We start from the raw sequence: 14,733 nt of genomic DNA, 5'->3' as shown, positions 1-14,733 counted from the left end.
TGAAACTAATGACAAATAAATTTGAGAGCCTGTGGGTAAGAATCAGGGGGGAAGGCTAATAAGGCTACCACCTTGGGTGGGACTCTGTTTTAGGCCACCCAACCAGGAAGAAGAGGTGGATAACTTATTCTACAAACAGCTGGAGGACATTTCAAGATTGCCAGCTCTTGTTCTTGAAGGTGACTTTAAGCTAACAGACATCTGCTGGGAACTCAAAACAGCTTCATGTCACAGCTGGTGAGCGAGCCTACCAGGAGAGAGACTACGCTAGATCTGCTGTTTGCAAACAGAGATGGGCTGGTAGGAGATGTGGTGGTTGAAGGCCATCTAGGGCACAGTGATCATGAAATTAGAGAGTTCTTGATACTTGGTGAAACATCAATAAAACTTACACACTGGACTTCCAGAGGGCAGACTTTGGCCTATTGAAGAGATTTAGTCAGAGAGTTCCTTAGGAAGCAGCCCTTAAGAATAAAGGAATGAGAAGATAAAGAAGTGGGCACTGCACGTTCCAATATGAATCAAGCAAATGCCGCTTTACTGCTCTCTTCTATCCCTAATACATAATTTCTCTATCCCTGCATGTGATCTTGCAACTTATCATCGCTTAAAGCTTTCTTGCACAAGGTAAACATGCGGGCTTTTCTATTTTTCATTGACTTCAGAGTTTCTTGGCATTCATCTATCACATTCAGCTCTTCTTGTCTCACCCCTTTTCTTTTTAATCAACAGCTGTCCTTCTTATCTCTTTTTCATGGTGACTTCAAGGGCAAAGCTATAGGCCTTGTTCAGACTTATAAAAGGTTCATATCCCTTCCCTGGCTCATTCACTACATGTCCATTTTCCTCTAAAAACATTCCCACAATTCCCCTTTTTTGTTTTTTTGCTACGAACACTGCCTTCACCGACTTTTGCAAAAGCTGCAGTAAACAAGGCAGTAAAAGGAGCATAAGCACATCATTAACAATACCAAAATAGCTGTCTTCAACAACCCTTTAAGCCACTCACTCAAATCCCATCCACTGAATACATGATCGAGTCCAAAAAATCCCACATCCATTTGTGTCTTTAAAGTTAGTTGCTGCAGTTCCTGGATTTTCATGTGAATAAATTCAGAGTGACTATCCAAAGCCATGAAGCACATTCTGTCAAAGTCCTCACATCCACAACCGTGAGCTAGCAACAAAAAATCAATAGCAGCCCTATTCTGCAAAGTAGTGAATCATTAAAAAAAACAGTAATCACGGACAAAGACCCTCTAACTAATTAAAGTTAGATAGTGGTATGTTTATTCACCGGCGGGCAGCACTGGAGTCACCTCCGAGAGGCGTGACCGTGCTGAACAAGGTTCTTTGCCATCTATTTATTCCCCAAGATCTTACATACAATACATATGCATAACCCCAGCACCTCCCATCCCATATTAAAATGAGCCCATTCGTCCTTCACGCGTGCGCAGTTCTTCTCTTGAATTGGGTCGGTGGTCTCAAAATGGGTCAGTGGTCTCAAAGGATGAAGTCAGGAGAGTCTTCATCAAGTCTCTGTGACCCTCTGGCATGATCCAAGGCCCCATGCTTCATGGTTAACAGTTTACTTATTTTACGTTCTTCTGTACGTAAATTTATAATAGCAGATAATTATACCAATTAGCTCTAGCCTAAGCATCTAGTAATTATTAACCTACCATTTACCTACCTAGCTTACATCTTGGTCATGGAAACTACTTCTACTCTTAGCAAAAATTCTAACTTTTTTAAAACCATGATTCAGTAGCATGTCTAATTATATTAGTGTCTGTTGCCAACATTGACAATAACTCTGAAGTTTTATTTGCTGTTTTTCCCACCCAGAAAACCATTTTTTTCCAAACCACGCAAACCCTTAGCCACAGCTAAGCCAGGTAGAAATATTGCACTTGCTACTTGGTCTGCACGACTAAATAAGGTAAAGGAATCATCACAATAATTTTTCAGCATTCTAGCTGATCTTTTGCTGCAATGCTGCTGCAATTGCATTTTATTAAATAGCATCTTCTCTGTTGGTTAGTAAAAGATATTTTACTTGTCTATTTTATTCCTCTGTTCTTGGTTACTTTACATATTTTGTTCACTGATTCCCATGAGACAGAGTTCTTGTTTATTGCAGGTGCATTTGTTTTTCACCCTCAGAATAGATTGTTGTGTTAATGAACTCTCACTCTCAAAATAGCTTCACATGGGAACTTGTAACTGCACTTCAAAGAAGTGACAGGCTAGCTTTGGCAATGTAGCAGAGCAAGGCTGATTTCATCAGGCCTTTCTTTTATAATTCTTTTACTTGTCTATGACATCTCCCCCTTTTCATTAATTTTAAAAAGGCTCATATGTTCTGATGTCAAAACAGCTTGCCCTTGTAAGGGTATTATTTCATTAAGGTTATCACTGGCTATCTGCTAGATATCGGATAAGATACATAAAAGACCAATTACAATCAACAAAACTTAGCAAATTCTATCACTGACCCAGGGTTTCACAGCATGAGAAAACAAAAGAATAATGTCCAATGTGTCCTAGGGAAATGGAAATAAACGACTATTGTTTTAAAGTCCAAATAGCCCATTAGCTGGAAATGTTGATCTTTGACATCACTGAATGTCCTCTTGGATCCTGGAACAGGGAATAACTGAAGGTTAGTAGGAACATGATATTGTGATGATGACATACGGCTTTTTTGCCTCTGTAGTTTGCAGACACAGCTAAGTCTTGGCGGTCCTACTTCTGTTCCTGTTCTGGCCATGAAGGCTGCATGGTGATTAGGTTATTTCTCTTCTCGCTGGGCCTCATTTTTTCAGAGGCAATTGGTGTCTGATCAAATGAACAGGTGACTACTTCGAACCTGTTGATGATAAAACACAAGGCATACCTTCTCTTTAATTTAATGAATCAATTAGGCTTTGCTGTTATACACTCAATTGGGATTTAGATTTGATCATCTTTTTTCCAAATTTCTAATGTAAATATTGCATTATTTGAATTCTTAAAGCAATAAATTCCCCCCCCCCCTTTTTTTAAAATAAGATGCCTGTCTTTTGTTATGAGCATGAAGAAACATCAAAGCCAAAGAATATTTGCAGGGAACAAGAAACCAGGAATTAGTCAGATAATACGCACAATCAATAACACATGTGAAATTAGATGACTACCAAGCACTAAAACATTGTACCATCATCCCAGTGCCTACAACAGCTGATAAACCTCAAATCAGTGAAGAACTGGATAATCATCTTTGAAAAATTATTCTCACTTCAAAAATAGGTCCAGCTGTCATGTATTGGGTCGAACTGCCAAGCCAAAGTGACTTGAATATTATTTTGATGCAGAAAACACCTGGATCTGTTGGCAGTTTCCCATCCAGGTAGAGCCAGGGTGTGGCCAGAGCCTAGGCCCTAATTGGAAGAGAATTCCCTGACACATTTTAAAAACAAGACTCTCAAGAATAGAAGTTATAAGTAAAGGTCTTGGGGTGAGAGACTAATCAAACCCATCCAAAAGCTGGTTCCCTCTGAAGTTTCCTTTAGGATAGAGATGTCTCAAAGGCAGCACACTGCTGGAGTGCTTCTGTAAGAAATTATTTGGATTGCATCTGTGGTCTGTCCTCTCTCCCAAGACAACAAGTTTAGGGGAAGTTTTCAACAAAGCTCAGATATTGTTTCTTAGAACTCTGAAAATACTGAAAATCATGAGACAACAGAGCCTGGATAAAGGAGATGCATATGCAACTAGAGAACAATAAATAATGATCCTGAAAATGACACGTCTCATAGATAATTACACCAAGAGGTGTTAAAACATATTAAAAAGCCAGCAATAAATACAACATTAATATCTTATGAATTATGCCTATTATAAAATCGGTAAATTCACACTATGCAATCAATAGTGTTGTAGCAGACCTTGCATTTGAGATAGAAATTAATCAAGACACAGATTCTTATCGAAAAGGTCCTGGCTTATTCTTCATTATAAGTCAGCTGATTCTGACTAATCAGAGACTTTGACTGCAGCAAACTCCCACCGTAGGTTTCCTTTGCAGACTCTGAGGTCAAGTTATTTCCTGGCGGAATATGACTGCAAGTATTTTCTTGCCACCTCTAACTGACCTCACAGCAAGTCTCTCTCCCATTTGGTCAGTCCTCCAGTCCTTTTGAAGCGTTCCTTCAGTACCTTCAGTTCCTTCTTTCTCAGGATCATCTCCTGACTAGCCAACCCATCCTTTTATCAGGCTCACAAGAGAATGTAGCTTAATCAGCACTTCAGTAGAACAAAAAGCATACTTAAGAGAACTCAAAGTTATCAGTATTAATACCGAACATAAATTGATCTTAATAAAACTGGAATAGAACATAAAACAGTTTAAAGAGAAGAACAATTAAACTTGACTTTGTCCAAACCCAGTAACATTCAAACTTGTCAGAAACTAAACTTAACAAAATTAACCAAATAGAACTTAACCTTGATTAAATTAACAGAACTCAACTCAAATCTGACAATATTGGAGCTTAACTTTGCTTAGTCATAGCAACACTTAATTTGTAGTAAATGAAAACATAACAGAGCTAAAAAATAATATCACCTAAAACTCATTTTGACTCTATCATTACAAGAAAGTTACTGAAAATTCGAACAATCTGTATTTGAAATAGCAGCAACATAGATTTACTGGAGGGATTATAAAGGTGTGGTAAGTATACTGTAATTTCATGTAATTCAGTTTTGAGAACAGCTTATGGCAGCTGCAAATATCACTGAAAATACTCATTTGTTGTAAGGATTTTCCTGGTGCAAGTATAAGTTCACTAAGAGTTTTTAAAGTGCAGCTTCACTGAAACAAAAATGACAACAGTGTGGATCTTGGCGCAGTGTCTGGACACCTATTGAGAAAGTAAGAAAATTACAGCCTGAAAAATATTCCAGGCTGGAGCTTTTCAGCTCTGTTCCCAGCCAATAAGCTGGTCCAGCTCAAGGCTAGAGAGAATTTCTCCCTGGGTGATAATTTGGTCAAAATAAAAAGGAATTAATAACAAGATAGAACACCTGTTGTGGTGCGTGGCCAGGCCCTGGGAATGAGGTGTCTTCTCTCTGAACCAATCATCTTTTTTCTACTCTTGGAATTGCGAGTCATGATATGAAACCAAGGGTGTTTCTGAATAAACTTGTGTCCTGAGGTACAATGCAAAAATGTGTATTCTATCATCATCTGTTGAAATGTGGGAGGGGTGGTGATCCTTATCTCTGTGGGAGATATCTTCTGCTGATGTGCCATCTGATAAAATCAGGGGGATGATCATCATTATCTTTTCACAACCCATCCTTCCTCCAGAAGATATATTCTGTTAATGGGCCATTAAGTCCTACTGTATGACTGATAAGATTACATCATCCCATTGGGAGATGCTCCAGCCAGGGAGAGGAGCCAATCCTTTCCTACCTAGACAAAAAACTGGGGTTTGGAACGCAAAGGCAGCCCTTTCCACTGGATCCCAGAGGAATGTCAGACCTTTTCCACATCATCGCTGGACCTTCGGAAGAAAACTGTACCCCCCTACAGGAGCACTGCTTCAACTGAACCACATCTGTCATCCAGGAGGACTGCAGCCACCATATTTATACGGACTGCTACTAACACCCTGACTGACAGGGTGTCAGGTTGTATTCTGACTCTGTCGGTGGTTTTTCTTTTGTATTATTACATGTATTTTATTTTTTCTCTTTTTTCCTATTAAATTGTATTACTGACTTGGAGTCTCGCGCTGGTTTTGCTTTCAAACCAATACAACTTGTCTCTTTCTTGCTATCATGAAAGACGGCCATGTAGTTGTGTATCTTATTTCCACGTAAAAACCCCGTTCCACGGCTATAGTGCAGCTTCTCAAGATTGTCTGTACAGCAGAATTGAATTTCACTAACAGATATACACAATTAAAATGTTGACACATATATTTTATGGCAAAAAGGATGCACAATGAAATTACCTTACTAAATTTGTAAGGTAAAAACCAAGCAAATGGGCAAAATTAACACAATATTGTCTGCCCACTCTGTGCAATTATAACTGAGCTTCAAATAACTGTGGTAGATAAAATTCAAGGTTATAGAACCTAGATAATTGCTTGTCATGGCATATTATTTTATTTCGTATTAATTCAGGTTATACCCAGTTTTGCAATGGTTCATTCCTAGGTTGTTCCCCCCTGGTTTAACATGTTTTAGTCTCTCCCCTTCCTGCCTCCACCCTTGTCTGTTATCCCCAAATGCCTCCTATAATTCCAGATTCTTCCCTGCCTGTCACCCTAATCCCTTCCCACACAGATGTCAATCCCCCTTGGCCCCTCCCTTTCTTCCAGAAAGTTCAGTGTCCATCATTCCCCCATATGTATACCATTGGCTATGTTTTGTGGTCTCCACCTATGCTCTTCCCTTATTGGTTAAGTGCAGTTGTAGCCCTGCCTTGTGTTACACCCCTGGGCTACTCTGATTTGTTGGCGAGTTGTACCCTCCCATGGGGGCAAACCCCTATTTAAGTAGTTGCACAAGCATTCTTCCTGCCTTTTGTGGTTCCTCTTCCCCGACCCCAGCTGGTTTCCTATCCCTTTCCAATAAACCTTACCCTTGGATCTACAAAAAGACTCTCTCGCGCTCTTTACTCTCCTTCGGACTGGTGCCGCCACAGCAATAGCTTGGAGCTCTACCTCTATCCCGAGTTCCCTAGATCTTGGGAAGAGGCCACTCTTGGCACAGGTTTGCCCTGGAGCTAGTGGGGCTGCCCTAGTCTGAGTGGGCAAATGGCGAACTGTGTCAATTGCTCTTCAGTCCAGGCTGGAAGACTGCTGTTCAACTAGCATTTACTTAAAACATTTGTGAGGAAAAGTCCTCGGAATTAAGGGGGCATAAACATTATCCACCTGTAAATATTTTTAGGTATGCAAGTTTCTAAATCATAACCTAGCAAAGAACCAGTGTCAATTTAGTGTAGTTTCATATGGTAAATTTTATCAGCATTTCTGTTAAAGAAACTAGATCTTGCCATGTTACATTCACACAGATAACTTTAAATGTCTCCAGTAACTCTTGTTAAAAATCACAGTTCACTAAAACACAAGGTGAAGTTTAACAAACGTACTTCAATGTGTCTTTTAGGCATTCCGATAACGGTGCATCATAGCTTCAGCAAATGGAGCCAGTCAGCTGCTCTGCAGCAGGCGTCGGTGGCGGGGGGCACACCGCACTGAGGGAAACCGAGTCATGCAGGGCTCTGGAGGAGGCAAGAGAGCTCTGACAAGCCGAGGGGGCCTCCCAGCCCGGGAGACCAATACAGTTCTGTTGTTTTTACATCCAGTGAACAACAACAACCTGACTTTTTAGCTGTGTTGGCATTTTGCTTTCTGTTGGATTCCGGGCAGTCCTTCTCATCATAGTCTCGTTACTCACTTCAACGCACAAAACCTTCCTGGCCACATCCCAGGTTTCCATATGAGATGTGGTCTGAGCATCCACGGGGAATCCATTAACTGCACCAAATCAACAGTCTAGGGAGAGTACTCTCATCGCATTTAATTCCTCTTTTAGATAGTATATGCAGGAGAAGACTCACTATTGCTTGCTCCTCCTGAGAGACATTCTGGCCCATCTCCTTTCTCAGCTCACCTCACAAGGGTGTTCCTGTTGCAACATATGTTCTTCTTAGCATAGTGAATCGTCCTCCAATTTGCCCGAGTCTCAGTCCCACTGAGCTGTAATCTGGCCAGTGTACCTTCTTTGGAGCTCTTCCTCTGTTCCCAAGCTGCTGTTTTACCTGCCAAACAATTCTGGGCTGCACAGCTCATTAGCACACCGAGGTCACTATCTGAGAAGATAAAGACCTGGACACTGCATGTTCCAATATGAATCAAGCAAATGCCACTTTATTGCTCTCTTCTAACCCTAATACATAATTTCTCTATCCCTACATGCGATCTTGCAACTTATCATTGGTGAAAGTCTTCTTGCACAAGGCAAACATGTGGGCTTTTCTATTTTTCATTGACTTCAGAGTTTCTTGGCATTCATCTATCACATTCAGCTCTTCTTGTCTTGCCCCTTATAACCTAACAGCTGTTAAGCAACAGCTGTCCTTATCTTTTCCATGGTGACTTCAAGGGCAAAACTACAGGCCTTGCTCAGGCTCATAAAAGCATTCATATCCCCTTCCTGGCTCATTCACTACATGTCCATTTTCCTCTAAAAACATTCTCACAAAGGAAGGATGGGCATGCTTTAAAACAGAAATTTTGAAGGCACAAGAACAGACTGCTCCTCTGTGGCAAAAGATGAGTTGACGAGACAAACGACCAGCCTGGATGGGCAAGGAACTCTTGATGGGGCTAAGGAAAGAAAAGAAGGGTGTATCACCTTTGGAAGGAGAGATAGCAAACGTTTTAGGGGATAGCTAGGGCATGTAGAAAAGAAAAAAAAGAGTCAAAAGCCCAGTTAGAACTCAAACTGGCAACTTCTGTGAAGGACAATAAAAATATTTTTATAAATACGTTAATAGCAAAAGGAAGGGTAATGACCTTCTGGTAAGGAAGGTAAGGTAAGGAGGTAAGGATCCTCTGTTCTCTATTAGATGTGGGAGGGAATTCAGTAACTATTGATGAGGAAAAGGCAGGGGTACTGAACACCTTCAGTACCTCAGTTTTCAACAGAAAGATAGGTTGTCCTCAGGACAACTGTCCTCCTGGATTGGTAGATCATGTCAGGGAACAGAATTGTCCCCCTGTTACCCAGGAGGAAGCAGTCAGAGAAATGCTGAGCTGCTTGAATGCTCATAAATCTTTGGGACCAGATGGGATCCATCCCAGGGTGATGAGGGAGCTGGCAGATGAGCTTGTGAAACCACTCTCCATCATTTACCATCAGTCCTGGCTCATTGGGGAGGTTCCAGTTGACTGGAAGCTGGCCAATGTGACACCCATGCACAGGAAGGGCTGGAAGGAGGATTCGGGAAACTACAGACCAGTCAGCCTGGCCTCAGTACCTGGTAAGATTATAGAACAGATCATCTTAAGTGCCATCACATGGCACTTACAGGATGGTCAGGGTATCAGACTCAGCCAGCACTGGCTTTAGGAGGGGTAGGTCATGTTTGACCAACCTGATCTCTTATGACCAGGTAACCCACCCAGTGAATGTAGGATGTTATTTGGACTTCAGCAAGGACTTTGACACTGTCTCCCACACCATACTTCTGGAAAAGCTGGCAGCCCACAGCTTGGACAGGAGCACTCTGATGGGTTAAGAACTGTCTGGATGGCCAGACCCAGAGAGTGGTGGCGAACGGTGCTGCATCCAGCTGGTGGCCAGTCACTAGTGTTGCTCTCTAGGGATCAGTGCTGGGGCCAGTCCTGTTTAATATCTTCACTGATGATCTAGATGAGGAGATTGAGTCCTCCACCAGTAAATTTGAAAATGATACCAAGCTGGGAGCATGTGTCAATCCATTGGAGTGTAGGAGAACTCTACAAAGCAACCTGGACAGGCTGGATAGATGGGCTGAGTCCAATAAGATGAAGCTTAACAAGTCTAAATGAGTCCTGCACTTAGGCCACAACATCCCCTACAATGCTACAGGCTGGGGACAGAGTAGCTGGACAGTGCCCAGGTAGAAAAGGACAAGGGGGTACTGGTTGAGAGCCAACTGAACATGAGCCAGCAGTGTGTCCACGTGACCAAAAAGGCCAATGACATCCTGGCCTGTATCAGGAATTGTGTGGCCAGCAGGACCAGGGACGTCATTTTTCCCCTGTACTTGGCACTGGTGAGGTCACACCTTGAGTGCTGTGTCCAGTTCTGAGCCCCTCAGTTTAGGGAGGATGTTGAGATGCTTGAGGACGTCCAGAGGAGGGCAACAAGCCCTGTGAGTGTTGAACGACTGAGAAATGACTAAGGGAGCTGGGGCTGTTTAAGCCTGGAGAAAAGGAGATTTAGGGATGTCCTTGTCACTCTCTACAACTACCTGGAAGGTAGATGCAGTCAGGTGGGGAAGAGTCTGTTCTCCCAGGCAACCACTGAGAGAACAAGAGGACACAGTCTTAAGCTGCACCAGGGGAAGTTTAGGTTAAATGTTAGAAAAAAATTCTTCACTGAAAGAGTGATTGCGTGCTGGAATCATCTGCCCAGGGAGGTGGTGGAGTCACCGTCCCTGGACATGTTTAAAAAAAGATGAGACATGTCACGCCATGGTTTAGTTGCTACAGATATATTAGATCATAGGTAAGACTAGATTATCTCAAAGGTCTTTTTCCAACCTCGTTAATTCTGTGATTCTGTGATTCTGTCACTTGTCCCAGGCCCATTTGCTGTCCACCATGGTCAAGTCGAGAACTGCTTCAGAATTACTGCCAGGTTGTGGGACAGACAGGCAGCTGCCACTTAGCTCTGTCAGGACGGAAAGTGCCATCCAGCTGTCTTGGGGTGACTGTATGATGCCCATATCCCCAAATCGTCTGTTCTGTTGGTGTTGAATATTAAATTCTGCAACTTTAAGACTGGTTCCAGGAGTGAAGGGGGGGGAAGAAGAAGTGCAGAATTTGTTATCAGAGACTGCACTGGCTCCCCCCCATTCCTGCTCAAGGACTCTGTTGTCTGCGGTGGACAGTGAGAGAGAGCTCTCCTTTGCTCTTGATTAGTTTTTCAGCTAGCTGAGGCAGAGAAGCCCCCAGGACTGTTTTTTTTTCCCTTTCTCTGTTTTCCTGGAACTGTTTGAACCTGCTCTGGACTGAAAACCCAGAAGAGCACCGGGAGCTCACACCTGTGGCCCACGGGGCCTGGCCTGGGCTGCAGCATTCCCCAGCACAGGAGGGACTGAGAACAGACTGAGTGAGCCGGGCAGCCCATGGAAAGAACGCTTCTAAATCCGTCATCTCCTCGGAACAGCGAGAGGTTTTGCTGTTTGATAATGTTCATTGTTGTGCTGGGAGGTGTGTTGCCTGTTGAATAAACAGTTTCCTTTTTTGTTTCCACTTCTCTACATTTTTTTTTTCCAGAGGGACCTCATTCAGAGGTTTCCTCCCAAATTTGTCCTAAATCAGGACACAGCAGAAGGGCAGGGCAAGGAAAGGTAGGCACTTCTCCCCTTACAAACCACAGCCGAGTCCATCAGAGCTCCACCAACTTGCCTCTCTGCTCTTGACCTGGTGTTGAAAACTTTTATCTCAGTGGGCTTCAGAACAACACCTAAGCCTAAATCCTACTGGGCATCAACATTTCTTACAGGTGTTGGGAGGTTCCTGAGCAATAGCTTTTCCCCCCTCTCTTTTGGCAACTCAAATCACTCCTGCCTGTAGAAAAGAGGAACCTGAGTATTTGGAGTTTCCTGAAAGGAACTAATCCCTGGGACAGCAAGCAGCATTCCCACAGTGCAGTCAGGGTAAAAATACCAGCAAACTGAAGACTGCAGGATGAACAGATTAGTGGGGTTACAGACCATATTTCCCTGTGATAAACAGGTTATGAACATAAAGATAGAATGCAAATGGTTCCCTCACTCCTAATTCTGGGTATTTCTGGGCACCAGAGAAATCCTGCTTGAGCCTGTGAGGCACTGAGTTTGGAAAGTTTGGAACGGTTTGTCTGGTTTTTCTGGAGCAGCATCCATTTTTAAAATCAGCTGTTCCTCTGTCCAGATTCATATCTCTGATCATTACAACACAATGGCAAGGACCATCTCAGAATGGCTTTCCCGAGTGTCAACTGCCCTGAGTGGCACTCACAGTAAAACTCTGTAAAACATCAATTCTGTTTGCAGACTGTCTTCCTTGTCATCTTGTATATAAGCTATACACGCAATTCTGAATTGTTCATTGTTTCTTCAAGATGGAAAGTCCTGTTTCTGGGCTTTTAGGGATGGTTTGGAATTGGGGGTGTCCTTCCTTCATCTGCTCTGCAGTGGCTTTGGATTAGGGCGCAGTGCCTAGCTTTTGCCAAGCCATGATACTTGCTCCAGTAAAAAAGTCCATAGCAATATGACAATATTAGACCCGAAGAGAAAAAGAATATGCCATATGATCTCTAGTGAAGTGTCTTCTAAGGTAAGCTATTTATAGAGCTAAGCAGTAAAAACAGAATCACGAACATCTGAAGCTATGGAACTTTGTGTACTATGCAGTTCAGTATAAGAAGATTCTGCATCTGCTCAGATCTGGCCACAGTTCAGCCAGAACCCAAACAAAGTCTGTGTCCAGGGTTGTTGCTGTGGTATGGATCTTGTGAGGATAAACCCCGTTGAGACAGAAGATGAACAGGAAGTCAGCTGTGCCATGCACTAATAGAGATACTTGGCTTCTGGAACAGAAGAACTGACAGTGTGAGCCTCTATGAGCCTCCAAAAGAGAAGCATGTACATGTACCCTTGCTGTGACAACATCCAAAGTCAAAGACAGCTTCAAGGAATCCAAGTAGCTGTTACTACATTACAAAAATTAAATTAGATCAATATGAAATTAAAAGGTTGTTGGTGTTGTCTCTTAGTACAAGTGAACAGCAGAAATATTTCTCTAAGAACATTGAAGAAAAAGGAAACCATAGATGACACTTTTCAGAGCCCCAGCTAAATTAATGAATACTATGTGACCTACAGTAGAAGCCAAAGGTCTTCCTTCTAGGCTGTGGCAATTTAAATTCATTTTAATGGCTGTTGAAACTTAGATTTTGCTCAGGTTTGGGGTTTTTGGTTGGTTGGCTGGGTTTCTTTCTGACATGGTTGATAAAATGAACAGTTTCTTTCTAGGATTTTTATTTTCCAGAAACCCATGTTCAGCTCTGCCAGCCATCTCCCCTAGGCCCTTTTCCCCAGGCAGCCTTCCAGCCACTGCCCCATCCAGTAGCACTGCCAGGGATTGTTGTGACCCAATGGCAGGACCCAGCACTCGCCCTTGCTAAACGTCGACCAATTGGCCTCAGCCAGTCTAGTCTTAGCAGTATTGAGAGGAATGATGGATTTGTCTTTACAAACGAGCTGTGATCTGCTGGTAGATAAGACTAGCACTAAGAGATAAAAGAAACAATGGGATGGATTCCACTGATTGATGAATGGAAAAAGACATTTGCCTTTACAAACTGTAGGTCTGATGATAAATGAAATTGGATATTGAAAGATGAAAGAAGCAATGGGGAAAAACTATGAATTCTATAAGAATTAAGAATTAAAAGGGAGGGTTATACATTAGAGGGGAATCTCAGGTATCAGGCGTTCCAGAAAGTCTGTACCTCTGAAATACCTCAGCCAATGGGGAAAGAGTGAGGGAAATGTGACCGGGAAAATAGAATACAAAGGAAGCTGCGTTCTCCAAAAATGTGAGAGAGCCCAGGGGAATGCCCCATGGCTGTTGGGAAGGATGAATTAGGGAAACCTTATAAATACGAGTGCCTAGCAAAAGACACTGAGAATATGAAAAATATAAGCGAAATAGAAATGATAGCAATTTTCGACTGTGTGACTGAAAGCAACTGAATGCCTGAAGGCCCCTTTGTTTAGATAGTGTTAGATGTTGCGAATACCAAAAAGCAAGCAGACATCCTCCCTAGGCATGGCAGGAAGGGTCCCAGATAAAATTTAGAGATAAGAAAAGCAGTAAAACATGGTAATATAGTGATTCCTATAGGTTGCATGCAAATGTTAGAGAATTTGTATCTTGTATTAGATTGGTTAGTGAAAATTAGAATATTCAACATAGAAGATTTATTGTATTGTAAACAGGAAAATCTCTCTCTTCGTTCTTATTCTCCTCTCTTCTCTTCGCTCTTACTCTCTTACATTCTCTTCTCTTACTCTTTCTCTATCCCTCTCTCTCCGTCCTGCTCTGAGCTGCAGCTTCAGTTCCTAGCAGGACCTTATACATACCCACGCCCTACGAAATAAACTGCAAACTTCAAGACCAGAATACAGAGAGCGCCTGAGTTTGTCCCTACCGTCCCAACGCAGTAATTTCTACACATGGCCTCTCTCTTTATTCGAATAAAGCAAAAAGGACTCATCTGTCTCCTTTCTGGACATAAACTTCTGGTGTTTGTGGATTAATTTTCCTAACAGTATGAAGTATGTTTGCCAGAAAGGCGAAATAGATTGGAAAAACAAACAGTCTGAAAGCAGTATTTTTACTTACGTCTGCGAAGTAAAGTAAGTTCCTCCTGTTAGCTTCTTAATGACATATTCAAAGGGAAGTTGCCTTTGGATGCTCAAAAAATATCCTGACGTGATGGAACTTACCTTCTTCTGCAGATTCATTTCCTAATTCTCGCCCCGGTGATGTCCCCTGCTCTGTTCCGGTGTTTTGTCAGCCACCCTGTCCCTGCGCTGCCACCTGCTCTGTCCTGTTCCCAGCAATGTACCGCTGTTGCCATTTGGCCCTATCCCGCTGTGTCTCCTGTCTTCGCCGGAGGTCTTCCCCGTCCCATCCCTGAGGTGTTCCTGACCTATCCTGGCAGAACCTCCATCTCCCTTCCCCGAGGTGCTCCCCACCCTATCCCGGGGTGTTTCCTTTCCTATCCCAGAGCTGTTCCCTCCCGCCTCAGGGTCGCGGCTCGCTGAACGGGCGCACTCGCCCGTTAGTTACGCAGCGGCGCCGAGGGGGCCCGCGGCGGGCTGGTCGTTGCCGCCAAGGGGTGTCGGGCGCTTGGGCTAGCCGTGACGGATAGCTCGGTAGCCAATAAGAGGCGGAG

The 14,733-nt window shown here is 43.0% G+C and overlaps 1 long non-coding RNA gene across 3 annotated transcripts; it reads right to left on the bottom strand.

Annotated features, from left to right (window-relative positions):
* Positions 1-1,267: 1,267 nt before the first annotated feature.
* LOC106863288 (uncharacterized) lies at positions 1,268-14,729 on the bottom strand. 3 transcript variants are annotated; one of them, XR_015799241.1, is made up of 3 exons: positions 14,282-14,721; positions 7,160-8,399; positions 1,268-2,875 (listed from the first exon to the last, which is right to left on the bottom strand). It is a non-coding gene; the product is annotated as an uncharacterized LOC106863288 (long non-coding RNA). The 3 variants fall into 3 exon arrangements; XR_015799242.1 differs by having other exon boundaries at positions 14,178-14,692; XR_015799240.1 differs by lacking the exon at positions 7,160-8,399 and having other exon boundaries at positions 14,282-14,729.
* Positions 14,730-14,733: the final 4 nt, after the last annotated feature.

The sequence above is a fragment of the Sturnus vulgaris genome, chromosome Z, assembly GCF_052056855.1.
Source record: "Sturnus vulgaris isolate bStuVul1 chromosome Z, bStuVul1.hap1, whole genome shotgun sequence".
Taxonomy (NCBI): Eukaryota; Metazoa; Chordata; class Aves; order Passeriformes; family Sturnidae; genus Sturnus; species Sturnus vulgaris.
The sequence above is the reverse complement of the archived record's forward strand: the minus strand, read 5'-3'. Positions and strand labels throughout refer to the sequence as shown.